This window comes from Anomaloglossus baeobatrachus, unplaced genomic scaffold (genome assembly GCF_048569485.1).
Source record: "Anomaloglossus baeobatrachus isolate aAnoBae1 unplaced genomic scaffold, aAnoBae1.hap1 Scaffold_2481, whole genome shotgun sequence".
Lineage (NCBI taxonomy): Eukaryota > Metazoa > Chordata > Amphibia > Anura > Aromobatidae > Anomaloglossus > Anomaloglossus baeobatrachus.
The window spans coordinates 1-25779 of NW_027442081.1; the positions used below are offsets into that span (position 1 = coordinate 1).

Here is a 25779-nt window from a genome sequence, read left to right on the forward strand (position 1 = left end):
CTTGCGCCCTAAAGGAGGAGTTATTCAGATTCATTGCAGTGGGCGGCGGCTGCAAAACGCACCATTCTTCTTGTTTTTGCTCTGCAAAGCAGCCTTTTCAAGGGTTGGCTTGGGTGACAAAATGTCTTGTGTAGGCGTGGGTTTGTCTCCCTCTCGCTCTCTCTCCCTAAGATGTGTCCGGCATAGGCCAGGGTGCCACTCGAGGCCCAAACCAATTCTGGTTATCGCTTCTCGGCCTTTTGGCTAAGATCAAGTGTAGTATCTGTTCTTATCAGTTTAATATCTGATACGTCCCCTATCTGGGGACCATATATTAAATGGATTTTTAGAACAGGGAGATGGAAAAAGAGCTTGCTCTGTCCACTCCACGCATTGACCTGGTATTGCAGTACCTCCAGGAACGGTGCACCCCTTCTTAACCCAGTTTCCAAAAGCAGAACTCAATTCACCTGATTCATATTAGCCCGATTTAATGAATTGGAAGAAAGCATACGTCTTCATATGCACCTCAATTTGGCCCATTCACTTTTCACACTTCCTCCTTTTGTTTTTTATCTTTCACACTTTTGACTTTCTTTATTCATCCAAATAGCAAACTCATCACCACTCAACCTGACCAACTCGGCTATGTCCCCGTGCTGCAGTTCTCTGTCTTATCTAGATCATTTGCAATTGAATGGAATAGATCCCTTTTGGACAAAGTGGATTCACCTGCTGCTGCAGTGACCACAGGTGTGATAAGATCTAGAATTGGCATCTGGTGCGATCTCTCCGCTTCCACTCCAAAGAAAGTTACCTGTTTATTCCTATCATGCATTGGTTTTTGGGGTTTTCTTTGAGTAATGATGATCTCTTTAGTAGTCTGTTGGCGCCCTCTCCTGGAGGAATAGTTTGCTTGCTCTTGGACATTCTAAAAGAGAGGTCATGATAGACATTGAGCTTCTGAGCTCAATTGGGGACAGTCATGGGTGATGAATGTTTGCAACCTACTGCGAAGCCTCATACCGCAATATAAGGAACGTCAAATACTAAGAAAGGGCGGCCTATGAAAGAATTACTACTTTCAATAAGTACACTTAAACGGCTAATTGGGAATAGAAAAACTGTAAAAAGCCCTCTGAGAAAGCCCCCCTCTAACCTTTGATAGTAAGCTTTTCTGTAGTCTGCCTGTTGATGTATTTTCCGTTTGAACTGTGCACAACATGAAGAGACGGAACACTGGCGGCTTGTCACAATGCCCCCCGATGACATCACAATAGCGCTGCTGCCTAGAAAACAAGCTGCGCAGAAGAAGTTGTTCTTTGGGTGGGAGGGTGGGCTAGTGGAAGGAGGGGGCAATCTCTTTTTTTCCCGGGTGGTAGGGGGATGACAGGAGAAGGGAAGCGGGGTGGTGAGAAAGGTACAGAGGGCAGGGTTTGGGGGCTGGGAAGGAAAGGGAAAAGATTAGGGTTTGGGGATGATGAAAGGGCTTTCTACGGGTAAGGATGGCAAAGGGTGGCAGTGACGGAAAGTCAGGCAACCTGTCCTGTCCGTCTTTTTGTATCGTGAATTGGAAAGACTGCAAGGGGGAGGGGAGTTGCTTGCGCCCTAAAGGAGGAGTTATTCAGATTCATTGCAGTGGGCGGCGGCTGCAAAACGCACCATTCTTCTTGTTTTTGCTCTGCAAAGCAGCCTTTTCAAGGGTTGGCTTGGGTGACAAAATGTCTTGTGTAGGCGTGGGTTTGTCTCCCTCTCGCTCTCTCTCCCTAAGATGTGTCCGGCATAGGCCAGGGTGCCACTCGAGGCCCAAACCAATTCTGGTTATCGCTTCTCGGCCTTTTGGCTAAGATCAAGTGTAGTATCTGTTCTTATCAGTTTAATATCTGATACGTCCCCTATCTGGGGACCATATATTAAATGGATTTTTAGAACAGGGAGATGGAAAAAGAGCTTGCTCTGTCCACTCCACGCATTGACCTGGTATTGCAGTACCTCCAGGAACGGTGCACCCCTTCTTAACCCAGTTTCCAAAAGCAGAACTCAATTCACCTGATTCATATTAGCCCGATTTAATGAATTGGAAGAAAGCATACGTCTTCATATGCACCTCAATTTGGCCCATTCACTTTTCACACTTCCTCCTTTTGTTTTTTATCTTTCACACTTTTGACTTTCTTTATTCATCCAAATAGCAAACTCATCACCACTCAACCTGACCAACTCGGCTATGTCCCCGTGCTGCAGTTCTCTGTCTTATCTAGATCATTTGCAATTGAATGGAATAGATCCCTTTTGGACAAAGTGGATTCACCTGCTGCTGCAGTGACCACAGGTGTGATAAGATCTAGAATTGGCATCTGGTGCGATCTCTCCGCTTCCACTCCAAAGAAAGTTACCTGTTTATTCCTATCATGCATTGGTTTTTGGGGTTTTCTTTGAGTAATGATGATCTCTTTAGTAGTCTGTTGGCGCCCTCTCCTGGAGGAATAGTTTGCTTGCTCTTGGACATTCTAAAAGAGAGGTCATGATAGACATTGAGCTTCTGAGCTCAATTGGGGACAGTCATGGGTGATGAATGTTTGCAACCTACTGCGAAGCCTCATACCGCAATATAAGGAACGTCAAATACTAAGAAAGGGCGGCCTATGAAAGAATTACTACTTTCAATAAGTACACTTAAACGGCTAATTGGGAATAGAAAAACTGTAAAAAGCCCTCTGAGAAAGCCCCCCTCTAACCTTTGATAGTAAGCTTTTCTGTAGTCTGCCTGTTGATGTATTTTCCGTTTGAACTGTGCACAACATGAAGAGACGGAACACTGGCGGCTTGTCACAATGCCCCCCGATGACATCACAATAGCGCTGCTGCCTAGAAAACAAGCTGCGCAGAAGAAGTTGTTCTTTGGGTGGGAGGGTGGGCTAGTGGAAGGAGGGGGCAATCTCTTTTTTTCCCGGGTGGTAGGGGGATGACAGGAGAAGGGAAGCGGGTGGTGAGAAAGGTACAGAGGGCAGGGTTTGGGGGCTGGGAAGGAAAGGGAAAAGATTAGGGTTTGGGGATGATGAAAGGGCTTTCTACGGGTAAGGATGGCAAAGGGTGGCAGTGACGGAAAGTCAGGCAACCTGTCCTGTCCGTCTTTTTGTATCGTGAATTGGAAAGACTGCAAGGGGGAGGGGAGTTGCTTGCGCCCTAAAGGAGGAGTTATTCAGATTCATTGCAGTGGGCGGCGGCTGCAAAACGCACCATTCTTCTTGTTTTTGCTCTGCAAAGCAGCCTTTTCAAGGGTTGGCTTGGGTGACAAAATGTCTTGTGTAGGCGTGGGTTTGTCTCCCTCTCGCTCTCTCTCCCTAAGATGTGTCCGGCATAGGCCAGGGTGCCACTCGAGGCCCAAACCAATTCTGGTTATCGCTTCTCGGCCTTTTGGCTAAGATCAAGTGTAGTATCTGTTCTTATCAGTTTAATATCTGATACGTCCCCTATCTGGGGACCATATATTAAATGGATTTTTAGAACAGGGAGATGGAAAAAGAGCTTGCTCTGTCCACTCCACGCATTGACCTGGTATTGCAGTACCTCCAGGAACGGTGCACCCCTTCTTAACCCAGTTTCCAAAAGCAGAACTCAATTCACCTGATTCATATTAGCCCGATTTAATGAATTGGAAGAAAGCATACGTCTTCATATGCACCTCAATTTGGCCCATTCACTTTTCACACTTCCTCCTTTTGTTTTTTATCTTTCACACTTTTGACTTTCTTTATTCATCCAAATAGCAAACTCATCACCACTCAACCTGACCAACTCGGCTATGTCCCCGTGCTGCAGTTCTCTGTCTTATCTAGATCATTTGCAATTGAATGGAATAGATCCCTTTTGGACAAAGTGGATTCACCTGCTGCTGCAGTGACCACAGGTGTGATAAGATCTAGAATTGGCATCTGGTGCGATCTCTCCGCTTCCACTCCAAAGAAAGTTACCTGTTTATTCCTATCATGCATTGGTTTTTGGGGTTTTCTTTGAGTAATGATGATCTCTTTAGTAGTCTGTTGGCGCCCTCTCCTGGAGGAATAGTTTGCTTGCTCTTGGACATTCTAAAAGAGAGGTCATGATAGACATTGAGCTTCTGAGCTCAATTGGGGACAGTCATGGGTGATGAATGTTTGCAACCTACTGCGAAGCCTCATACCGCAATATAAGGAACGTCAAATACTAAGAAAGGGCGGCCTATGAAAGAATTACTACTTTCAATAAGTACACTTAAACGGCTAATTGGGAATAGAAAAACTGTAAAAAGCCCTCTGAGAAAGCCCCCCTCTAACCTTTGATAGTAAGCTTTTCTGTAGTCTGCCTGTTGATGTATTTTCCGTTTGAACTGTGTACAACATGAAGAGACGGAACACTGGCGGCTTGTCACAATGCCCCCCGATGACATCACAATAGCGCTGCTGCCTAGAAAACAAGCTGCGCAGAAGAAGTTGTTCTTTGGGTGGGAGGGTGGGCTAGTGGAAGGAGGGGGCAATCTCTTTTTTTCCCGGGTGGTAGGGGGATGACAGGAGAAGGGAAGCGGGTGGTGAGAAAGGTACAGAGGGCAGGGTTTGGGGGCTGGGAAGGAAAGGGAAAAGATTAGGGTTTGGGGATGATGAAAGGGCTTTCTACGGGTAAGGATGGCAAAGGGTGGCAGTGACGGAAAGTCAGGCAACCTGTCCTGTCCGTCTTTTTGTATCGTGAATTGGAAAGACTGCAAGGGGGAGGGGAGTTGCTTGCGCCCTAAAGGAGGAGTTATTCAGATTCATTGCAGTGGGCGGCGGCTGCAAAACGCACCATTCTTCTTGTTTTTGCTCTGCAAAGCAGCCTTTTCAAGGGTTGGCTTGGGTGACAAAATGTCTTGTGTAGGCGTGGGTTTGTCTCCCTCTCGCTCTCTCTCCCTAAGATGTGTCCGGCATAGGCCAGGGTGCCACTCGAGGCCCAAACCAATTCTGGTTATCGCTTCTCGGCCTTTTGGCTAAGATCAAGTGTAGTATCTGTTCTTATCAGTTTAATATCTGATACGTCCCCTATCTGGGGACCATATATTAAATGGATTTTTAGAACAGGGAGATGGAAAAAGAGCTTGCTCTGTCCACTCCACGCATTGACCTGGTATTGCAGTACCTCCAGGAACGGTGCACCCCTTCTTAACCCAGTTTCCAAAAGCAGAACTCAATTCACCTGATTCATATTAGCCCGATTTAATGAATTGGAAGAAAGCATACGTCTTCATATGCACCTCAATTTGGCCCATTCACTTTTCACACTTCCTCCTTTTGTTTTTTATCTTTCACACTTTTGACTTTCTTTATTCATCCAAATAGCAAACTCATCACCACTCAACCTGACCAACTCGGCTATGTCCCCGTGCTGCAGTTCTCTGTCTTATCTAGATCATTTGCAATTGAATGGAATAGATCCCTTTTGGACAAAGTGGATTCACCTGCTGCTGCAGTGACCACAGGTGTGATAAGATCTAGAATTGGCATCTGGTGCGATCTCTCCGCTTCCACTCCAAAGAAAGTTACCTGTTTATTCCTATCATGCGTTGGTTTTTGGGGTTTTCTTTGAGTAATGATGATCTCTTTAGTAGTCTGTTGGCGCCCTCTCCTGGAGGAATAGTTTGCTTGCTCTTGGACATTCTAAAAGAGAGGTCATGATAGACATTGAGCTTCTGAGCTCAATTGGGGACAGTCATGGGTGATGAATGTTTGCAACCTACTGCGAAGCCTCATACCGCAATATAAGGAACGTCAAATACTAAGAAAGGGCGGCCTATGAAAGAATTACTACTTTCAATAAGTACACTTAAACGGCTAATTGGGAATAGAAAAACTGTAAAAAGCCCTCTGAGAAAGCCCCCCTCTAACCTTTGATAGTAAGCTTTTCTGTAGTCTGCCTGTTGATGTATTTTCCGTTTGAACTGTGCACAACATGAAGAGACGGAACACTGGCGGCTTGTCACAATGCCCCCCGATGACATCACAATAGCGCTGCTGCCTAGAAAACAAGCTGCGCAGAAGAAGTTGTTCTTTGGGTGGGAGGGTGGGCTAGTGGAAGGAGGGGGCAATCTCTTTTTTTCCCGGGTGGTAGGGGGATGACAGGAGAAGGGAAGCGGGTGGTGAGAAAGGTACAGAGGGCAGGGTTTGGGGGCTGGGAAGGAAAGGGAAAAGATTAGGGTTTGGGGATGATGAAAGGGCTTTCTACGGGTAAGGATGGCAAAGGGTGGCAGTGACGGAAAGTCAGGCAACCTGTCCTGTCCGTCTTTTTGTATCGTGAATTGGAAAGACTGCAAGGGGGAGGGGAGTTGCTTGCGCCCTAAAGGAGGAGTTATTCAGATTCATTGCAGTGGGCGGCGGCTGCAAAACGCACCATTCTTCTTGTTTTTGCTCTGCAAAGCAGCCTTTTCAAGGGTTGGCTTGGGTGACAAAATGTCTTGTGTAGGCGTGGGTTTGTCTCCCTCTCGCTCTCTCTCCCTAAGATGTGTCCGGCATAGGCCAGGGTGCCACTCGAGGCCCAAACCAATTCTGGTTATCGCTTCTCGGCCTTTTGGCTAAGATCAAGTGTAGTATCTGTTCTTATCAGTTTAATATCTGATACGTCCCCTATCTGGGGACCATATATTAAATGGATTTTTAGAACAGGGAGATGGAAAAAGAGCTTGCTCTGTCCACTCCACGCATTGACCTGGTATTGCAGTACCTCCAGGAACGGTGCACCCCTTCTTAACCCAGTTTCCAAAAGCAGAACTCAATTCACCTGATTCATATTAGCCCGATTTAATGAATTGGAAGAAAGCATACGTCTTCATATGCACCTCAATTTGGCCCATTCACTTTTCACACTTCCTCCTTTTGTTTTTTATCTTTCACACTTTTGACTTTCTTTATTCATCCAAATAGCAAACTCATCACCACTCAACCTGACCAACTCGGCTATGTCCCCGTGCTGCAGTTCTCTGTCTTATCTAGATCATTTGCAATTGAATGGAATAGATCCCTTTTGGACAAAGTGGATTCACCTGCTGCTGCAGTGACCACAGGTGTGATAAGATCTAGAATTGGCATCTGGTGCGATCTCTCCGCTTCCACTCCAAAGAAAGTTACCTGTTTATTCCTATCATGCATTGGTTTTTGGGGTTTTCTTTGAGTAATGATGATCTCTTTAGTAGTCTGTTGGCGCCCTCTCCTGGAGGAATAGTTTGCTTGCTCTTGGACATTCTAAAAGAGAGGTCATGATAGACATTGAGCTTCTGAGCTCAATTGGGGACAGTCATGGGTGATGAATGTTTGCAACCTACTGCGAAGCCTCATACCGCAATATAAGGAACGTCAAATACTAAGAAAGGGCGGCCTATGAAAGAATTACTACTTTCAATAAGTACACTTAAACGGCTAATTGGGAATAGAAAAACTGTAAAAAGCCCTCTGAGAAAGCCCCCCTCTAACCTTTGATAGTAAGCTTTTCTGTAGTCTGCCTGTTGATGTATTTTCTGTTTGAACTGTGCACAACATGAAGAGACGGAACACTGGCGGCTTGTCACAATGCCCCCCGATGACATCACAATAGCGCTGCTGCCTAGAAAACAAGCTGCGCAGAAGAAGTTGTTCTTTGGGTGGGAGGGTGGGCTAGTGGAAGGAGGGGGCAATCTCTTTTTTTCCCGGGTGGTAGGGGGATGACAGGAGAAGGGAAGCGGGTGGTGAGAAAGGTACAGAGGGCAGGGTTTGGGGGCTGGGAAGGAAAGGGAAAAGATTAGGGTTTGGGGATGATGAAAGGGCTTTCTACGGGTAAGGATGGCAAAGGGTGGCAGTGACGGAAAGTCAGGCAACCTGTCCTGTCCGTCTTTTTGTATCGTGAATTGGAAAGACTGCAAGGGGGAGGGGAGTTGCTTGCGCCCTAAAGGAGGAGTTATTCAGATTCATTGCAGTGGGCGGCGGCTGCAAAACGCACCATTCTTCTTGTTTTTGCTCTGCAAAGCAGCCTTTTCAAGGGTTGGCTTGGGTGACAAAATGTCTTGTGTAGGCGTGGGTTTGTCTCCCTCTCGCTCTCTCTCCCTAAGATGTGTCCGGCATAGGCCAGGGTGCCACTCGAGGCCCAAACCAATTCTGGTTATCGCTTCTCGGCCTTTTGGCTAAGATCAAGTGTAGTATCTGTTCTTATCAGTTTAATATCTGATACGTCCCCTATCTGGGGACCATATATTAAATGGATTTTTAGAACAGGGAGATGGAAAAAGAGCTTGCTCTGTCCACTCCACGCATTGACCTGGTATTGCAGTACCTCCAGGAACGGTGCACCCCTTCTTAACCCAGTTTCCAAAAGCAGAACTCAATTCACCTGATTCATATTAGCCCGATTTAATGAATTGGAAGAAAGCATACGTCTTCATATGCACCTCAATTTGGCCCATTCACTTTTCACACTTCCTCCTTTTGTTTTTTATCTTTCACACTTTTGACTTTCTTTATTCATCCAAATAGCAAACTCATCACCACTCAACCTGACCAACTCGGCTATGTCCCCGTGCTGCAGTTCTCTGTCTTATCTAGATCATTTGCAATTGAATGGAATAGATCCCTTTTGGACAAAGTGGATTCACCTGCTGCTGCAGTGACCACAGGTGTGATAAGATCTAGAATTGGCATCTGGTGCGATCTCTCCGCTTCCACTCCAAAGAAAGTTACCTGTTTATTCCTATCATGCATTGGTTTTTGGGGTTTTCTTTGAGTAATGATGATCTCTTTAGTAGTCTGTTGGCGCCCTCTCCTGGAGGAATAGTTTGCTTGCTCTTGGACATTCTAAAAGAGAGGTCATGATAGACATTGAGCTTCTGAGCTCAATTGGGGACAGTCATGGGTGATGAATGTTTGCAACCTACTGCGAAGCCTCATACCGCAATATAAGGAACGTCAAATACTAAGAAAGGGCGGCCTATGAAAGAATTACTACTTTCAATAAGTACACTTAAACGGCTAATTGGGAATAGAAAAACTGTAAAAAGCCCTCTGAGAAAGCCCCCCTCTAACCTTTGATAGTAAGCTTTTCTGTAGTCTGCCTGTTGATGTATTTTCCGTTTGAACTGTGCACAACATGAAGAGACGGAACACTGGCGGCTTGTCACAATGCCCCCCGATGACATCACAATAGCGCTGCTGCCTAGAAAACAAGCTGCGCAGAAGAAGTTGTTCTTTGGGTGGGAGGGTGGGCTAGTGGAAGGAGGGGGCAATCTCTTTTTTTCCCGGGTGGTAGGGGGATGACAGGAGAAGGGAAGCGGGTGGTGAGAAAGGTACAGAGGGCAGGGTTTGGGGGCTGGGAAGGAAAGGGAAAAGATTAGGGTTTGGGGATGATGAAAGGGCTTTCTACGGGTAAGGATGGCAAAGGGTGGCAGTGACGGAAAGTCAGGCAACCTGTCCTGTCCGTCTTTTTGTATCGTGAATTGGAAAGACTGCAAGGGGGAGGGGAGTTGCTTGCGCCCTAAAGGAGGAGTTATTCAGATTCATTGCAGTGGGCGGCGGCTGCAAAACGCACCATTCTTCTTGTTTTTGCTCTGCAAAGCAGCCTTTTCAAGGGTTGGCTTGGGTGACAAAATGTCTTGTGTAGGCGTGGGTTTGTCTCCCTCTCGCTCTCTCTCCCTAAGATGTGTCCGGCATAGGCCAGGGTGCCACTCGAGGCCCAAACCAATTCTGGTTATCGCTTCTCGGCCTTTTGGCTAAGATCAAGTGTAGTATCTGTTCTTATCAGTTTAATATCTGATACGTCCCCTATCTGGGGACCATATATTAAATGGATTTTTAGAACAGGGAGATGGAAAAAGAGCTTGCTCTGTCCACTCCACGCATTGACCTGGTATTGCAGTACCTCCAGGAACGGTGCACCCCTTCTTAACCCAGTTTCCAAAAGCAGAACTCAATTCACCTGATTCATATTAGCCCGATTTAATGAATTGGAAGAAAGCATACGTCTTCATATGCACCTCAATTTAGCCCATTCACTTTTCACACTTCCTCCTTTTGTTTTTTATCTTTCACACTTTTGACTTTCTTTATTCATCCAAATAGCAAACTCATCACCACTCAACCTGACCAACTCGGCTATGTCCCCGTGCTGCAGTTCTCTGTCTTATCTAGATCATTTGCAATTGAATGGAATAGATCCCTTTTGGACAAAGTGGATTCACCTGCTGCTGCAGTGACCACAGGTGTGATAAGATCTAGAATTGGCATCTGGTGCGATCTCTCCGCTTCCACTCCAAAGAAAGTTACCTGTTTATTCCTATCATGCATTGGTTTTTGGGGTTTTCTTTGAGTAATGATGATCTCTTTAGTAGTCTGTTGGCGCCCTCTCCTGGAGGAATAGTTTGCTTGCTCTTGGACATTCTAAAAGAGAGGTCATGATAGACATTGAGCTTCTGAGCTCAATTGGGGACAGTCATGGGTGATGAATGTTTGCAACCTACTGCGAAGCCTCATACCGCAATATAAGGAACGTCAAATACTAAGAAAGGGCGGCCTATGAAAGAATTACTACTTTCAATAAGTACACTTAAACGGCTAATTGGGAATAGAAAAACTGTAAAAAGCCCTCTGAGAAAGCCCCCCTCTAACCTTTGATAGTAAGCTTTTCTGTAGTCTGCCTGTTGATGTATTTTCCGTTTGAACTGTGCACAACATGAAGAGACGGAACACTGGCGGCTTGTCACAATGCCCCCCGATGACATCACAATAGCGCTGCTGCCTAGAAAACAAGCTGCGCAGAAGAAGTTGTTCTTTGGGTGGGAGGGTGGGCTAGTGGAAGGAGGGGGCAATCTCTTTTTTTCCCGGGTGGTAGGGGGATGACAGGAGAAGGGAAGCGGGTGGTGAGAAAGGTACAGAGGGCAGGGTTTGGGGGCTGGGAAGGAAAGGGAAAAGATTAGGGTTTGGGGATGATGAAAGGGCTTTCTACGGGTAAGGATGGCAAAGGGTGGCAGTGACGGAAAGTCAGGCAACCTGTCCTGTCCGTCTTTTTGTATCGTGAATTGGAAAGACTGCAAGGGGGAGGGGAGTTGCTTGCGCCCTAAAGGAGGAGTTATTCAGATTCATTGCAGTGGGCGGCGGCTGCAAAACGCACCATTCTTCTTGTTTTTGCTCTGCAAAGCAGCCTTTTCAAGGGTTGGCTTGGGTGACAAAATGTCTTGTGTAGGCGTGGGTTTGTCTCCCTCTCGCTCTCTCTCCCTAAGATGTGTCCGGCATAGGCCAGGGTGCCACTCGAGGCCCAAACCAATTCTGGTTATCGCTTCTCGGCCTTTTGGCTAAGATCAAGTGTAGTATCTGTTCTTATCAGTTTAATATCTGATACGTCCCCTATCTGGGGACCATATATTAAATGGATTTTTAGAACAGGGAGATGGAAAAAGAGCTTGCTCTGTCCACTCCACGCATTGACCTGGTATTGCAGTACCTCCAGGAACGGTGCACCCCTTCTTAACCCAGTTTCCAAAAGCAGAACTCAATTCACCTGATTCATATTAGCCCGATTTAATGAATTGGAAGAAAGCATACGTCTTCATATGCACCTCAATTTGGCCCATTCACTTTTCACACTTCCTCCTTTTGTTTTTTATCTTTCACACTTTTGACTTTCTTTATTCATCCAAATAGCAAACTCATCACCACTCAACCTGACCAACTCGGCTATGTCCCCGTGCTGCAGTTCTCTGTCTTATCTAGATCATTTGCAATTGAATGGAATAGATCCCTTTTGGACAAAGTGGATTCACCTGCTGCTGCAGTGACCACAGGTGTGATAAGATCTAGAATTGGCATCTGGTGCGATCTCTCCGCTTCCACTCCAAAGAAAGTTACCTGTTTATTCCTATCATGCATTGGTTTTTGGGGTTTTCTTTGAGTAATGATGATCTCTTTAGTAGTCTGTTGGCGCCCTCTCCTGGAGGAATAGTTTGCTTGCTCTTGGACATTCTAAAAGAGAGGTCATGATAGACATTGAGCTTCTGAGCTCAATTGGGGACAGTCATGGGTGATGAATGTTTGCAACCTACTGCGAAGCCTCATACCGCAATATAAGGAACGTCAAATACTAAGAAAGGGCGGCCTATGAAAGAATTACTACTTTCAATAAGTACACTTAAACGGCTAATTGGGAATAGAAAAACTGTAAAAAGCCCTCTGAGAAAGCCCCCCTCTAACCTTTGATAGTAAGCTTTTCTGTAGTCTGCCTGTTGATGTATTTTCCGTTTGAACTGTGCACAACATGAAGAGACGGAACACTGGCGGCTTGTCACAATGCCCCCCGATGACATCACAATAGCGCTGCTGCCTAGAAAACAAGCTGCGCAGAAGAAGTTGTTCTTTGGGTGGGAGGGTGGGCTAGTGGAAGGAGGGGGCAATCTCTTTTTTTCCCGGGTGGTAGGGGGATGACAGGAGAAGGGAAGCGGGTGGTGAGAAAGGTACAGAGGGCAGGGTTTGGGGGCTGGGAAGGAAAGGGAAAAGATTAGGGTTTGGGGATGATGAAAGGGCTTTCTACGGGTAAGGATGGCAAAGGGTGGCAGTGACGGAAAGTCAGGCAACCTGTCCTGTCCGTCTTTTTGTATCGTGAATTGGAAAGACTGCAAGGGGGAGGGGAGTTGCTTGCGCCCTAAAGGAGGAGTTATTCAGATTCATTGCAGTGGGCGGCGGCTGCAAAACGCACCATTCTTCTTGTTTTTGCTCTGCAAAGCAGCCTTTTCAAGGGTTGGCTTGGGTGACAAAATGTCTTGTGTAGGCGTGGGTTTGTCTCCCTCTCGCTCTCTCTCCCTAAGATGTGTCCGGCATAGGCCAGGGTGCCACTCGAGGCCCAAACCAATTCTGGTTATCGCTTCTCGGCCTTTTGGCTAAGATCAAGTGTAGTATCTTTCGAAAAGGTGGTTTAAGGCTCCGGCCACCTTAGTACAATGATGCAATGCACACTGGCAGGTTGCGCTTGTTAGTACTTTGGGAGGATAGTATATCCATCTATAGGAAACCATGGCCCTACCAGGATCGAGGCTATTAGACTGAGTAAGTGTGGGGGTTATGGTGCAATGTGCCCCAGGAATGGACACCCTGGAGGGAGTCTGAACTTGCTAGGTTGGGACCCTGGTAAGCCTCAGACTCTGTCGCACGCCGCGCCTTGCCTATTCATACTTTCCAAGCATATTGCCCTATCCCGGCCTTCTGGCTAAGAAGGGAAATTTTTATAATCCCGGTCGGAGGTCCGGTCAGCTTTGGGCTGAGAAACCAACACCCGGTTGGAGGTCCGGGTCAGCTTTGGCTGAGAAACCAACACCCGGTTGGAGGTCCGGTTAGCCTTGGGCTGAGAAACCAACTCTCGGTTGGAGGTCCGGTCAGCCTTGGGCTGAGAAACCAACACCCGGTTGGAGGTCCGGTCAGCCTTGGGCTGAGAAACCAACACCGGTTGACGGTCCGGGCAGTCCCGGCTGCGAAACCAACGACTAGTAGCTCCCTACTCCACTTGGGTAAGATGCCTCGGTGGACGCTGGGAGCAACAACAAGGCTCAACCAGGCTTCGGCTTGGGGGAGCACCGAAGATCCCTGACCCTCGCTGTGGCCTTCTGGCTCGGAGGGACGGGGTTGATTTTTGGGGATCCTCTTCTCACGGAGGGGTCCACACGAATCCTAGCCTTTGCACTGTTTTTGGTGTGACTTCGGTCATGCATTTTTGCGGTGCTTTGGAAAGCTTCATTAAATCAAAAATCTGTTCTTATCAGTTTAATATCTGATACGTCCCCTATCTGGGGACCATATATTAAATGGATTTTTAGAACAGGGAGATGGAAAAAGAGCTTGCTCTGTCCACTCCACGCATTGACCTGGTATTGCAGTACCTCCAGGAACGGTGCACCCCTTCTTAACCCAGTTTCCAAAAGCAGAACTCAATTCACCTGATTCATATTAGCCCGATTTAATGAATTGGAAGAAAGCATACGTCTTCATATGCACCTCAATTTGGCCCATTCACTTTTCACACTTCCTCCTTTTGTTTTTTATCTTTCACACTTTTGACTTTCTTTATTCATCCAAATAGCAAACTCATCACCACTCAACCTGACCAACTCGGCTATGTCCCCGTGCTGCAGTTCTCTGTCTTATCTAGATCATTTGCAATTGAATGGAATAGATCCCTTTTGGACAAAGTGGATTCACCTGCTGCTGCAGTGACCACAGGTGTGATAAGATCTAGAATTGGCATCTGGTGCGATCTCTCCGCTTCCACTCCAAAGAAAGTTACCTGTTTATTCCTATCATGCATTGGTTTTTGGGGTTTTCTTTGAGTAATGATGATCTCTTTAGTAGTCTGTTGGCGCCCTCTCCTGGAGGAATAGTTTGCTTGCTCTTGGACATTCTAAAAGAGAGGTCATGATAGACATTGAGCTTCTGAGCTCAATTGGGGACAGTCATGGGTGATGAATGTTTGCAACCTACTGCGAAGCCTCATACCGCAATATAAGGAACGTCAAATACTAAGAAAGGGCGGCCTATGAAAGAATTACTACTTTCAATAAGTACACTTAAACGGCTAATTGGGAATAGAAAAACTGTAAAAAGCCCTCTGAGAAAGCCCCCCTCTAACCTTTGATAGTAAGCTTTTCTGTAGTCTGCCTGTTGATGTATTTTCCGTTTGAACTGTGCACAACATGAAGAGACGGAACACTGGCGGCTTGTCACAATGCCCCCCGATGACATCACAATAGCGCTGCTGCCTAGAAAACAAGCTGCGCAGAAGAAGTTGTTCTTTGGGTGGGAGGGTGGGCTAGTGGAAGGAGGGGGCAATCTCTTTTTTTCCCGGGTGGTAGGGGGATGACAGGAGAAGGGAAGCGGGTGGTGAGAAAGGTACAGAGGGCAGGGTTTGGGGGCTGGGAAGGAAAGGGAAAAGATTAGGGTTTGGGGATGATGAAAGGGCTTTCTACGGGTAAGGATGGCAAAGGGTGGCAGTGACGGAAAGTCAGGCAACCTGTCCTGTCCGTCTTTTTGTATCGTGAATTGGAAAGACTGCAAGGGGGAGGGGAGTTGCTTGCGCCCTAAAGGAGGAGTTATTCAGATTCATTGCAGTGGGCGGCGGCTGCAAAACGCACCATTCTTCTTGTTTTTGCTCTGCAAAGCAGCCTTTTCAAGGGTTGGCTTGGGTGACAAAATGTCTTGTGTAGGCGTGGGTTTGTCTCCCTCTCGCTCTCTCTCCCTAAGATGTGTCCGGCATAGGCCAGGGTGCCACTCGAGGCCCAAACCAATTCTGGTTATCGCTTCTCGGCCTTTTGGCTAAGATCAAGTGTAGTATCTGTTCTTATCAGTTTAATATCTGATACGTCCCCTATCTGGGGACCATATATTAAATGGATTTTTAGAACAGGGAGATGGAAAAAGAGCTTGCTCTGTCCACTCCACGCATTGACCTGGTATTGCAGTACCTCCAGGAACGGTGCACCCCTTCTTAACCCAGTTTCCAAAAGCAGAACTCAATTCACCTGATTCATATTAGCCCGATTTAATGAATTGGAAGAAAGCATACGTCTTCATATGCACCTCAATTTGGCCCATTCACTTTTCACACTTCCTCCTTTTGTTTTTTATCTTTCACACTTTTGACTTTCTTTATTCATCCAAATAGCAAACTCATCACCACTCAACCTGACCAACTCGGCTATGTCCCCGTGCTGCAGTTCTCTGTCTTATCTAGATCATTTGCAATTGAATGGAATAGATCCCTTTTGGACAAAGTGGATTCACCTGCTGCTGCAGTGACCACAGGTGTGATAAGATCTAGAATTGGCATCTGGTGCGATCTCTCCGCTTCCACTCCAAAGAAAGTTACCTGTTTATTCCTATCATGCATTGGTTTTTGGGGTTTTCTTTGAGTAATGATGATCTCTTTAGTAGTCTGTTGGCGCCCTCTCCTGGAGGAATAGTTTGCTTGCTCTTGGACATTCTAAAAGAGAGGTCATGATAGACATTGAGCTTCTGAGCTCAATTGGGGACAGTCATGGGTGATGAATGTTTGCAACCTACTGCGAAGCCTCATACCGCAATATAAGGAACGTCAAATACTAAGAAAGGGCGGCCTATGAAAGAATTACTACTTTCAATAAGTACACTTAAACGGCTAATTGGGAATAGAAAAACTGTAAAAAGCCCTCTGAGAAAGCCCCCCTCTAACCTTTGATAGTAAGCTTTTCTGTAGTCTGCCTGTTGATGTATTTTCCGTTTGAACTGTGCACAACATGAAGAGACGGAACACTGGCGGCTTGTCACAATGCCCCCCGATGACATCACAATAGCGCTGCTGCCTAGAAAACAAGCTGCGCAGAAGAAGTTGTTCTTTGGGTGGGAGGGTGGGCTAGTGGAAGGAGGGGGCAATCTCTTTTTTTCCCGGGTGGTAGGGGGATGACAGGAGAAGGGAAGCGGGTGGTGAGAAAGGTACAGAGGGCAGGGTTTGGGGGCTGGGAAGGAAAGGGAAAAGATTAGGGTTTGGGGATGATGAAAGGGCTTTCTACGGGTAAGGATGGCAAAGGGTGGCAGTGACGGAAAGTCAGGCAACCTGTCCTGTCCGTCTTTTTGTATCGTGAATTGGAAAGACTGCAAGGGGGAGGGGAGTTGCTTGCGCCCTAAAGGAGGAGTTATTCAGATTCATTGCAGTGGGCGGCGGCTGCAAAACGCACCATTCTTCTTGTTTTTGCTCTGCAAAGCAGCCTTTTCAAGGGTTGGCTTGGGTGACAAAATGTCTTGTGTAGGCGTGGGTTTGTCTCCCTCTCGCTCTCTCTCCCTAAGATGTGTCCGGCATAGGCCAGGGTGCCACTCGAGGCCCAAACCAATTCTGGTTATCGCTTCTCGGCCTTTTGGCTAAGATCAAGTGTAGTAGCTGGTCTTATCAGTTTAATATCTGATACGTCCCCTATCTGGGGACCATATATTAAATGGATTTTTAGAACAGGGAGATGGAAAAAGAGCTTGCTATGTCCACTCCACGCATTGACCTGGTATTGCAGTACCTCCAGGAACGGTGCACCCCTTCTTAACCCAGTTTCCAAAAGCAGAACTCAATTCACCTGATTCATATTAGCCCGATTTAATGAATTGGAAGAAAGCATACGTCTTCATATGCACCTCAATTTGGCCCATTCACTTTTCACACTTCCTCCTTTTGTTTTTTATCTTTCACACTTTTGACTTTCTTTATTCATCCAAATAGCAAACTCATCACCACTCAACCTGACCAACTCGGCTATGTCCCCGTGCTGCAGTTCTCTGTCTTATCTAGATCATTTGCAATTGAATGGAATAGATCCCTTTTGGACAAAGTGGATTCACCTGCTGCTGCAGTGACCACAGGTGTGATAAGATCTAGAATTGGCATCTGGTGCGATCTCTCCGCTTCCACTCCAAAGAAAGTTACCTGTTTATTCCTATCATGCATTGGTTTTTGGGGTTTTCTTTGAGTAATGATGATCTCTTTAGTAGTCTGTTGGCGCCCTCTCCTGGAGGAATAGTTTGCTTGCTCTTGGACATTCTAAAAGAGAGGTCATGATAGACATTGAGCTTCTGAGCTCAATTGGGGACAGTCATGGGTGATGAATGTTTGCAACCTACTGCGAAGCCTCATACCGCAATATAAGGAACGTCAAATACTAAGAAAGGGCGGCCTATGAAAGAATTACTACTTTCAATAAGTACACTTAAACGGCTAATTGGGAATAGAAAAACTGTAAAAAGCCCTCTGAGAAAGCCCCCCTCTAACCTTTGATAGTAAGCTTTTCTGTAGTCTGCCTGTTGATGTATTTTCCGTTTGAACTGTGCACAACATGAAGAGACGGAACACTGGCGGCTTGTCACAATGCCCCCCGATGACATCACAATAGCGCTGCTGCCTAGAAAACAAGCTGCGCAGAAGAAGTTGTTCTTTGGGTGGGAGGGTGGGCTAGTGGAAGGAGGGGGCAATCTCTTTTTTTCCCGGGTGGTAGGGGGATGACAGGAGTAGGGAAGCGGGTGGTGAGAAAGGTACAGAGGGCAGGGTTTGGGGGCTGGGAAGGAAAGGGAAAAGATTAGGGTTTGGGGATGATGAAAGGGCTTTCTACGGGTAAGGATGGCAAAGGGTGGCAGTGACGGAAAGTCAGGCAACCTGTCCTGTCCGTCTTTTTGTATCGTGAATTGGAAAGACTGCAAGGGGGAGGGGAGTTGCTTGCGCCCTAAAGGAGGAGTTATTCAGATTCATTGCAGTGGGCGGCGGCTGCAAAACGCACCATTCTTCTTGTTTTTGCTCTGCAAAGCAGCCTTTTCAAGGGTTGGCTTGGGTGACAAAATGTCTTGTGTAGGCGTGGGTTTGTCTCCCTCTCGCTCTCTCTCCCTAAGATGTGTCCGGCATAGGCCAGGGTGCCACTCGAGGCCCAAACCAATTCTGGTTATCGCTTCTCGGCCTTTTGGCTAAGATCAAGTGTAGTATCTGTTCTTATCAGTTTAATATCTGATACGTCCCCTATCTGGGGACCATATATTAAATGGATTTTTAGAACAGGGAGATGGAAAAAGAGCTTGCTCTGTCCACTCCACGCATTGACCTGGTATTGCAGTACCTCCAGGAACGGTGCACCCCTTCTTAACCCAGTTTCCAAAAGCAGAACTCAATTCACCTGATTCATATTAGCCCGATTTAATGAATTGGAAGAAAGCATACGTCTTCATATGCACCTCAATTTGGCCCATTCACTTTTCACACTTCCTCCTTTTGTTTTTTATCTTTCACACTTTTGACTTTCTTTATTCATCCAAATAGCAAACTCATCACCACTCAACCTGACCAACTCGGCTATGTCCCCGTGCTGCAGTTCTCTGTCTTATCTAGATCATTTGCAATTGAATGGAATAGATCCCTTTTGGACAAAGTGGATTCACCTGCTGCTGCAGTGACCACAGGTGTGATAAGATCTAGAATTGGCATCTGGTGCGATCTCTCCGCTTCCACTCCAAAGAAAGTTACCTGTTTATTCCTATCATGCATTGGTTTTTGGGGTTTTCTTTGAGTAATGATGATCTCTTTAGTAGTCTGTTGGCGCCCTCTCCTGGAGGAATAGTTTGCTTGCTCTTGGACATTCTAAAAGAGAGGTCATGATAGACATTGAGCTTCTGAGCTCAATTGGGGACAGTCATGGGTGATGAATGTTTGCAACCTACTGCGAAGCCTCATACCGCAATATAAGGAACGTCAAATACTAAGAAAGGGCGGCCTATGAAAGAATTACTACTTTCAATAAGTACACTTAAACGGCTAATTGGGAATAGAAAAACTGTAAAAAGCCCTCTGAGAAAGCCCCCCTCTAACCTTTGATAGTAAGCTTTTCTGTAGTCTGCCTGTTGATGTATTTTCCGTTTGAACTGTGCACAACATGAAGAGACGGAACACTGGCGGCTTGTCACAATGCCCCCCGATGACATCACAATAGCGCTGCTGCCTAGAAAACAAGCTGCGCAGAAGAAGTTGTTCTTTGGGTGGGAGGGTGGGCTAGTGGAAGGAGGGGGCAATCTCTTTTTTTCCCGGGTGGTAGGGGGATGACAGGAGAAGGGAAGCGGGTGGTGAGAAAGGTACAGAGGGCAGGGTTTGGGGGCTGGGAAGGAAAGGGAAAAGATTAGGGTTTGGGGATGATGAAAGGGCTTTCTACGGGTAAGGATGGCAAAGGGTGGCAGTGACGGAAAGTCAGGCAACCTGTCCTGTCCGTCTTTTTGAATCGTGAATTGGAAAGACTGCAAGGGGGAGGGGAGTTGCTTGCGCCCTAAAGGAGGAGTTATTCAGATTCATTGCAGTGGGCGGCGGCTGCAAAACGCACCATTCTTCTTGTTTTTGCTCTGCAAAGCAGCCTTTTCAAGGGTTGGCTTGGGTGACAAAATGTCTTGTGTAGGCGTGGGTTTGTCTCCCTCTCGCTCTCTCTCCCTAAGATGTGTCCGGCATAGGCCAGGGTGCCACTCGAGGCCCAAACCAATTCTGGTTATCGCTTCTCGGCCTTTTGGCTAAGATCAAGTGTAGTATCTGTTCTTATCAGTTTAATATCTGATACGTCCCCTATCTGGGGACCATATATTAAATGGATTTTTAGAACAGGGAGATGGAAAAAGAGCTTGCTCTGTCCACTCCACGCATTGACCTGGTATTGCAGTACCTCCAGGAACGGTGCACCCCTTCTTAACCCAGTTTCCAAAAGCAGAACTCAATTCACCTGATTCATATTAGCCCGATTTAATGAATTGGAAGAAAGCATACGTCTTCATATGCACCTCAATTTGGCCCATTCACTTTTCACACTTCCTCCTTTTGTTTTTTATCTTTCACACTTTTGACTTTCTTTATTCATCCAAATAGCAAACTCATCACCACTCAACCTGACCAACTCGGCTATGTCCCCGTGCTGCAGTTCTCTGTCTTATCTAGATCATTTGCAATTGAATGGAATAGATCCCTTTTGGACAAAGTGGATTCACCTGCTGCTGCAGTGACCACAGGTGTGATAAGATCTAGAATTGGCATCTGGTGCGATCTCTCCGCTTCCACTCCAAAGAAAGTTACCTGTTTATTCCTATCATGCATTGGTTTTTGGGGTTTTCTTTGAGTAATGATGATCTCTTTAGTAGTCTGTTGGCGCCCTCTCCTGGAGGAATAGTTTGCTTGCTCTTGGACATTCTAAAAGAGAGGTCATGATAGACATTGAGCTTCTGAGCTCAATTGGGGACAGTCATGGGTGATGAATGTTTGCAACCTACTGCGAAGCCTCATACCGCAATATAAGGAACGTCAAATACTAAGAAAGGGCGGCCTATGAAAGAATTACTACTTTCAATAAGTACACTTAAACGGCTAATTGGGAATAGAAAAACTGTAAAAAGCCCTCTGAGAAAGCCCCCCTCTAACCTTTGATAGTAAGCTTTTCTGTAGTCTGCCTGTTGATGTATTTTCCGTTTGAACTGTGCACAACATGAAGAGACGGAACACTGGCGGCTTGTCACAATGCCCCCCGATGACATCACAATAGCGCTGCTGCCTAGAAAACAAGCTGCGCAGAAGAAGTTGTTCTTTGGGTGGGAGGGTGGGCTAGTGGAAGGAGGGGGCAATCTCTTTTTTTCCCGGGTGGTAGGGGGATGACAGGAGAAGGGAAGCGGGTGGTGAGAAAGGTACAGAGGGCAGGGTTTGGGGGCTGGGAAGGAAAGGGAAAAGATTAGGGTTTGGGGATGATGAAAGGGCTTTCTACGGGTAAGGATGGCAAAGGGTGGCAGTGACGGAAAGTCAGGCAACCTGTCCTGTCCGTCTTTTTGTATCGTGAATTGGAAAGACTGCAAGGGGGAGGGGAGTTGCTTGCGCCCTAAAGGAGGAGTTATTCAGATTCATTGCAGTGGGCGGCGGCTGCAAAACGCACCATTCTTCTTGTTTTTGCTCTGCAAAGCAGCCTTTTCAAGGGTTGGCTTGGGTGACAAAATGTCTTGTGTAGGCGTGGGTTTGTCTCCCTCTCGCTCTCTCTCCCTAAGATGTGTCCGGCATAGGCCAGGGTGCCACTCGAGGCCCAAACCAATTCTGGTTATCGCTTCTCGGCCTTTTGGCTAAGATCAAGTGTAGTATCTGTTCTTATCAGTTTAATATCTGATACGTCCCCTATCTGGGGACCATATATTAAATGGATTTTTAGAACAGGGAGATGGAAAAAGAGCTTGCTCTGTCCACTCCACGCATTGACCTGGTATTGCAGTACCTCCAGGAACGGTGCACCCCTTCTTAACCCAGTTTCCAAAAGCAGAACTCAATTCACCTGATTCATATTAGCCCGATTTAATGAATTGGAAGAAAGCATACGTCTTCATATGCACCTCAATTTGGCCCATTCACTTTTCACACTTCCTCCTTTTGTTTTTTATCTTTCACACTTTTGACTTTCTTTATTCATCCAAATAGCAAACTCATCACCACTCAACCTGACCAACTCGGCTATGTCCCCGTGCTGCAGTTCTCTGTCTTATCTAGATCATTTGCAATTGAATGGAATAGATCCCTTTTGGACAAAGTGGATTCACCTGCTGCTGCAGTGACCACAGGTGTGATAAGATCTAGAATTGGCATCTGGTGCGATCTCTCCGCTTCCACTCCAAAGAAAGTTACCTGTTTATTCCTATCATGCATTGGTTTTTGGGGTTTTCTTTGAGTAATGATGATCTCTTTAGTAGTCTGTTGGCGCCCTCTCCTGGAGGAATAGTTTGCTTGCTCTTGGACATTCTAAAAGAGAGGTCATGATAGACATTGAGCTTCTGAGCTCAATTGGGGACAGTCATGGGTGATGAATGTTTGCAACCTACTGCGAAGCCTCATACCGCAATATAAGGAACGTCAAATACTAAGAAAGGGCGGCCTATGAAAGAATTACTACTTTCAATAAGTACACTTAAACGGCTAATTGGGAATAGAAAAACTGTAAAAAGCCCTCTGAGAAAGCCCCCCTCTAACCTTTGATAGTAAGCTTTTCTGTAGTCTGCCTGTTGATGTATTTTCCGTTTGAACTGTGCACAACATGAAGAGACGGAACACTGGCGGCTTGTCACAATGCCCCCCGATGACATCACAATAGCGCTGCTGCCTAGAAAACAAGCTGCGCAGAAGAAGTTGTTCTTTGGGTGGGAGGGTGGGCTAGTGGAAGGAGGGGGCAATCTCTTTTTTTCCCGGGTGGTAGGGGGATGACAGGAGAAGGGAAGCGGGTGGTGAGAAAGGTACAGAGGGCAGGGTTTGGGGGCTGGGAAGGAAAGGGAAAAGATTAGGGTTTGGGGATGATGAAAGGGCTTTCTACGGGTAAGGATGGCAAAGGGTGGCAGTGACGGAAAGTCAGGCAACCTGTCCTGTCCGTCTTTTTGTATCGTGAATTGGAAAGACTGCAAGGGGGAGGGGAGTTGCTTGCGCCCTAAAGGAGGAGTTATTCAGATTCATTGCAGTGGGCGGCGGCTGCAAAACGCACCATTCTTCTTGTTTTTGCTCTGCAAAGCAGCCTTTTCAAGGGTTGGCTTGGGTGACAAAATGTCTTGTGTAGGCGTGGGTTTGTCTCCCTCTCGCTCTCTCTCCCTAAGATGTGTCCGGCATAGGCCAGGGTGCCACTCGAGGCCCAAACCAATTCTGGTTATCGCTTCTCGGCCTTTTGGCTAAGATCAAGTGTAGTATCTGTTCTTATCAGTTTAATATCTGATACGTCCCCTATCTGGGGACCATATATTAAATGGATTTTTAGAACAGGGAGATGGAAAAAGAGCTTGCTCTGTCCACTCCACGCATTGACCTGGTATTGCAGTACCTCCAGGAACGGTGCACCCCTTCTTAACCCAGTTTCCAAAAGCAGAACTCAATTCACCTGATTCATATTAGCCCGATTTAATGAATTGGAAGAAAGCATACGTCTTCATATGCACCTCAATTTGGCCCATTCACTTTTCACACTTCCTCCTTTTGTTTTTTATCTTTCACACTTTTGACTTTCTTTATTCATCCAAATAGCAAACTCATCACCACTCAACCTGACCAACTCGGCTATGTCCCCGTGCTGCAGTTCTCTGTCTTATCTAGATCATTTGCAATTGAATGGAATAGATCCCTTTTGGACAAAGTGGATTCACCTGCTGCTGCAGTGACCACAGGTGTGATAAGATCTAGAATTGGCATCTGGTGCGATCTCTCCGCTTCCACTCCAAAGAAAGTTACCTGTTTATTCCTATCATGCATTGGTTTTTGGGGTTTTCTTTGAGTAATGATGATCTCTTTAGTAGTCTGTTGGCGCCCTCTCCTGGAGGAATAGTTTGCTTGCTCTTGGACATTCTAAAAGAGAGGTCATGATAGACATTGAGCTTCTGAGCTCAATTGGGGACAGTCATGGGTGATGAATGTTTGCAACCTACTGCGAAGCCTCATACCGCAATATAAGGAACGTCAAATACTAAGAAAAGGCGGCCTATGAAAGAATTACTACTTTCAATAAGTACACTTAAACGGCTAATTGGGAATAGAAAAACTGTAAAAAGCCCTCTGAGAAAGCCCCCCTCTAACCTTTGATAGTAAGCTTTTCTGTAGTCTGCCTGTTGATGTATTTTCCGTTTGAACTGTGCACAACATGAAGAGACGGAACACTGGCGGCTTGTCACAATGCCCCCCGATGACATCACAATAGCGCTGCTGCCTAGAAAACAAGCTGCGCAGAAGAAGTTGTTCTTTGGGTGGGAGGGTGGGCTAGTGGAAGGAGGGGGCAATCTCTTTTTTTCCCGGGTGGTAGGGGGATGACAGGAGAAGGGAAGCGGGTGGTGAGAAAGGTACAGAGGGCAGGGTTTGGGGGCTGGGAAGGAAAGGGAAAAGATTAGGGTTTGGGGATGATGAAAGGGCTTTCTACGGGTAAGGATGGCAAAGGGTGGCAGTGACGGAAAGTCAGGCAACCTGTCCTGTCCGTCTTTTTGTATCGTGAATTGGAAAGACTGCAAGGGGGAGGGGAGTTGCTTGCGCCCTAAAGGAGGAGTTATTCAGATTCATTGCAGTGGGCGGCGGCTGCAAAACGCACCATTCTTCTTGTTTTTGCTCTGCAAAGCAGCCTTTTCAAGGGTTGGCTTGGGTGACAAAATGTCTTGTGTAGGCGTGGGTTTGTCTCCCTCTCGCTCTCTCTCCCTAAGATGTGTCCGGCATAGGCCAGGGTGCCACTCGAGGCCCAAACCAATTCTGGTTATCGCTTCTCGGCCTTTTGGCTAAGATCAAGTGTAGTATCTGTTCTTATCAGTTTAATATCTGATACGTCCCCTATCTGGGGACCATATATTAAATGGATTTTTAGAACAGGGAGATGGAAAAAGAGCTTGCTCTGTCCACTCCACGCATTGACCTGGTATTGCAGTACCTCCAGGAACGGTGCACCCCTTCTTAACCCAGTTTCCAAAAGCAGAACTCAATTCACCTGATTCATATTAGCCCGATTTAATGAATTGGAAGAAAGCATACGTCTTCATATGCACCTCAATTTGGCCCATTCACTTTTCACACTTCCTCCTTTTGTTTTTTATCTTTCACACTTTTGACTTTCTTTATTCATCCAAATAGCAAACTCATCACCACTCAACCTGACCAACTCGGCTATGTCCCCGTGCTGCAGTTCTCTGTCTTATCTAGATCATTTGCAATTGAATGGAATAGATCCCTTTTGGACAAAGTGGATTCACCTGCTGCTGCAGTGACCACAGGTGTGATAAGATCTAGAATTGGCATCTGGTGCGATCTCTCCGCTTCCACTCCAAAGAAAGTTACCTGTTTATTCCTATCATGCATTGGTTTTTGGGGTTTTCTTTGAGTAATGATGATCTCTTTAGTAGTCTGTTGGCGCCCTCTCCTGGAGGAATAGTTTGCTTGCTCTTGGACATTCTAAAAGAGAGGTCATGATAGACATTGAGCTTCTGAGCTCAATTGGGGACAGTCATGGGTGATGAATGTTTGCAACCTACTGCGAAGCCTCATACCGCAATATAAGGAACGTCAAATACTAAGAAAGGGCGGCCTATGAAAGAATTACTACTTTCAATAAGTACACTTAAACGGCTAATTGGGAATAGAAAAACTGTAAAAAGCCCTCTGAGAAAGCCCCCCTCTAACCTTTGATAGTAAGCTTTTCTGTAGTCTGCCTGTTGATGTATTTTCCGTTTGAACTGTGCACAACATGAAGAGACGGAACACTGGCGGCTTGTCACAATGCCCCCCGATGACATCACAATAGCGCTG

General features: G+C 46.4%; 16 non-coding genes and 1 pseudogene across 16 annotated transcripts; all 17 read left to right on the forward strand.

Annotated features, from left to right (window-relative positions):
- Positions 1-223: 223 nt before the first annotated feature.
- LOC142262677 (U2 spliceosomal RNA) lies at positions 224-414 on the forward strand. Its single transcript, XR_012729998.1, has one exon. It is a non-coding gene; the product is annotated as a U2 spliceosomal RNA (small nuclear RNA).
- A 1388-nt stretch (positions 415-1802) lies between these two features.
- On the forward strand, positions 1803-1993 carry LOC142262689 (U2 spliceosomal RNA). The gene has a single exon (XR_012730009.1). It is a non-coding gene; the product is annotated as a U2 spliceosomal RNA (small nuclear RNA).
- A 1387-nt stretch (positions 1994-3380) lies between these two features.
- Positions 3381-3571, forward strand: LOC142262702 (U2 spliceosomal RNA). Its single transcript, XR_012730020.1, has one exon. It is a non-coding gene; the product is annotated as a U2 spliceosomal RNA (small nuclear RNA).
- Positions 3572-4958: 1387 nt separating this feature from the next.
- LOC142262715 (U2 spliceosomal RNA) lies at positions 4959-5149 on the forward strand. The gene has a single exon (XR_012730031.1). It is a non-coding gene; the product is annotated as a U2 spliceosomal RNA (small nuclear RNA).
- A 1387-nt stretch (positions 5150-6536) lies between these two features.
- LOC142262568 (U2 spliceosomal RNA) lies at positions 6537-6727 on the forward strand. The gene has a single exon (XR_012729905.1). It is a non-coding gene; the product is annotated as a U2 spliceosomal RNA (small nuclear RNA).
- Positions 6728-8114: 1387 nt separating this feature from the next.
- Positions 8115-8305, forward strand: LOC142262580 (U2 spliceosomal RNA). The gene has a single exon (XR_012729916.1). It is a non-coding gene; the product is annotated as a U2 spliceosomal RNA (small nuclear RNA).
- A 1387-nt stretch (positions 8306-9692) lies between these two features.
- Positions 9693-9883, forward strand: LOC142262593 (U2 spliceosomal RNA). The gene has a single exon (XR_012729927.1). It is a non-coding gene; the product is annotated as a U2 spliceosomal RNA (small nuclear RNA).
- Positions 9884-11270: 1387 nt separating this feature from the next.
- Positions 11271-11461, forward strand: LOC142262605 (U2 spliceosomal RNA). The gene has a single exon (XR_012729938.1). It is a non-coding gene; the product is annotated as a U2 spliceosomal RNA (small nuclear RNA).
- A 1387-nt stretch (positions 11462-12848) lies between these two features.
- LOC142262672 (U2 spliceosomal RNA) lies at positions 12849-12924 on the forward strand (annotated as a pseudogene).
- A 763-nt stretch (positions 12925-13687) lies between these two features.
- Positions 13688-13883, forward strand: LOC142262666 (U2 spliceosomal RNA). Its single transcript, XR_012729994.1, has one exon. It is a non-coding gene; the product is annotated as a U2 spliceosomal RNA (small nuclear RNA).
- A 1387-nt stretch (positions 13884-15270) lies between these two features.
- Positions 15271-15461, forward strand: LOC142262617 (U2 spliceosomal RNA). Its single transcript, XR_012729949.1, has one exon. It is a non-coding gene; the product is annotated as a U2 spliceosomal RNA (small nuclear RNA).
- Positions 15462-16848: 1387 nt separating this feature from the next.
- On the forward strand, positions 16849-17039 carry LOC142262660 (U2 spliceosomal RNA). Its single transcript, XR_012729988.1, has one exon. It is a non-coding gene; the product is annotated as a U2 spliceosomal RNA (small nuclear RNA).
- Positions 17040-18426: 1387 nt separating this feature from the next.
- Positions 18427-18617, forward strand: LOC142262629 (U2 spliceosomal RNA). Its single transcript, XR_012729960.1, has one exon. It is a non-coding gene; the product is annotated as a U2 spliceosomal RNA (small nuclear RNA).
- Positions 18618-20004: 1387 nt separating this feature from the next.
- LOC142262641 (U2 spliceosomal RNA) lies at positions 20005-20195 on the forward strand. Its single transcript, XR_012729971.1, has one exon. It is a non-coding gene; the product is annotated as a U2 spliceosomal RNA (small nuclear RNA).
- Positions 20196-21582: 1387 nt separating this feature from the next.
- LOC142262653 (U2 spliceosomal RNA) lies at positions 21583-21773 on the forward strand. The gene has a single exon (XR_012729982.1). It is a non-coding gene; the product is annotated as a U2 spliceosomal RNA (small nuclear RNA).
- Positions 21774-23160: 1387 nt separating this feature from the next.
- On the forward strand, positions 23161-23351 carry LOC142262665 (U2 spliceosomal RNA). The gene has a single exon (XR_012729993.1). It is a non-coding gene; the product is annotated as a U2 spliceosomal RNA (small nuclear RNA).
- A 1387-nt stretch (positions 23352-24738) lies between these two features.
- LOC142262676 (U2 spliceosomal RNA) lies at positions 24739-24929 on the forward strand. The gene has a single exon (XR_012729997.1). It is a non-coding gene; the product is annotated as a U2 spliceosomal RNA (small nuclear RNA).
- The last annotated feature ends 850 nt before the right edge of the window (positions 24930-25779 follow it).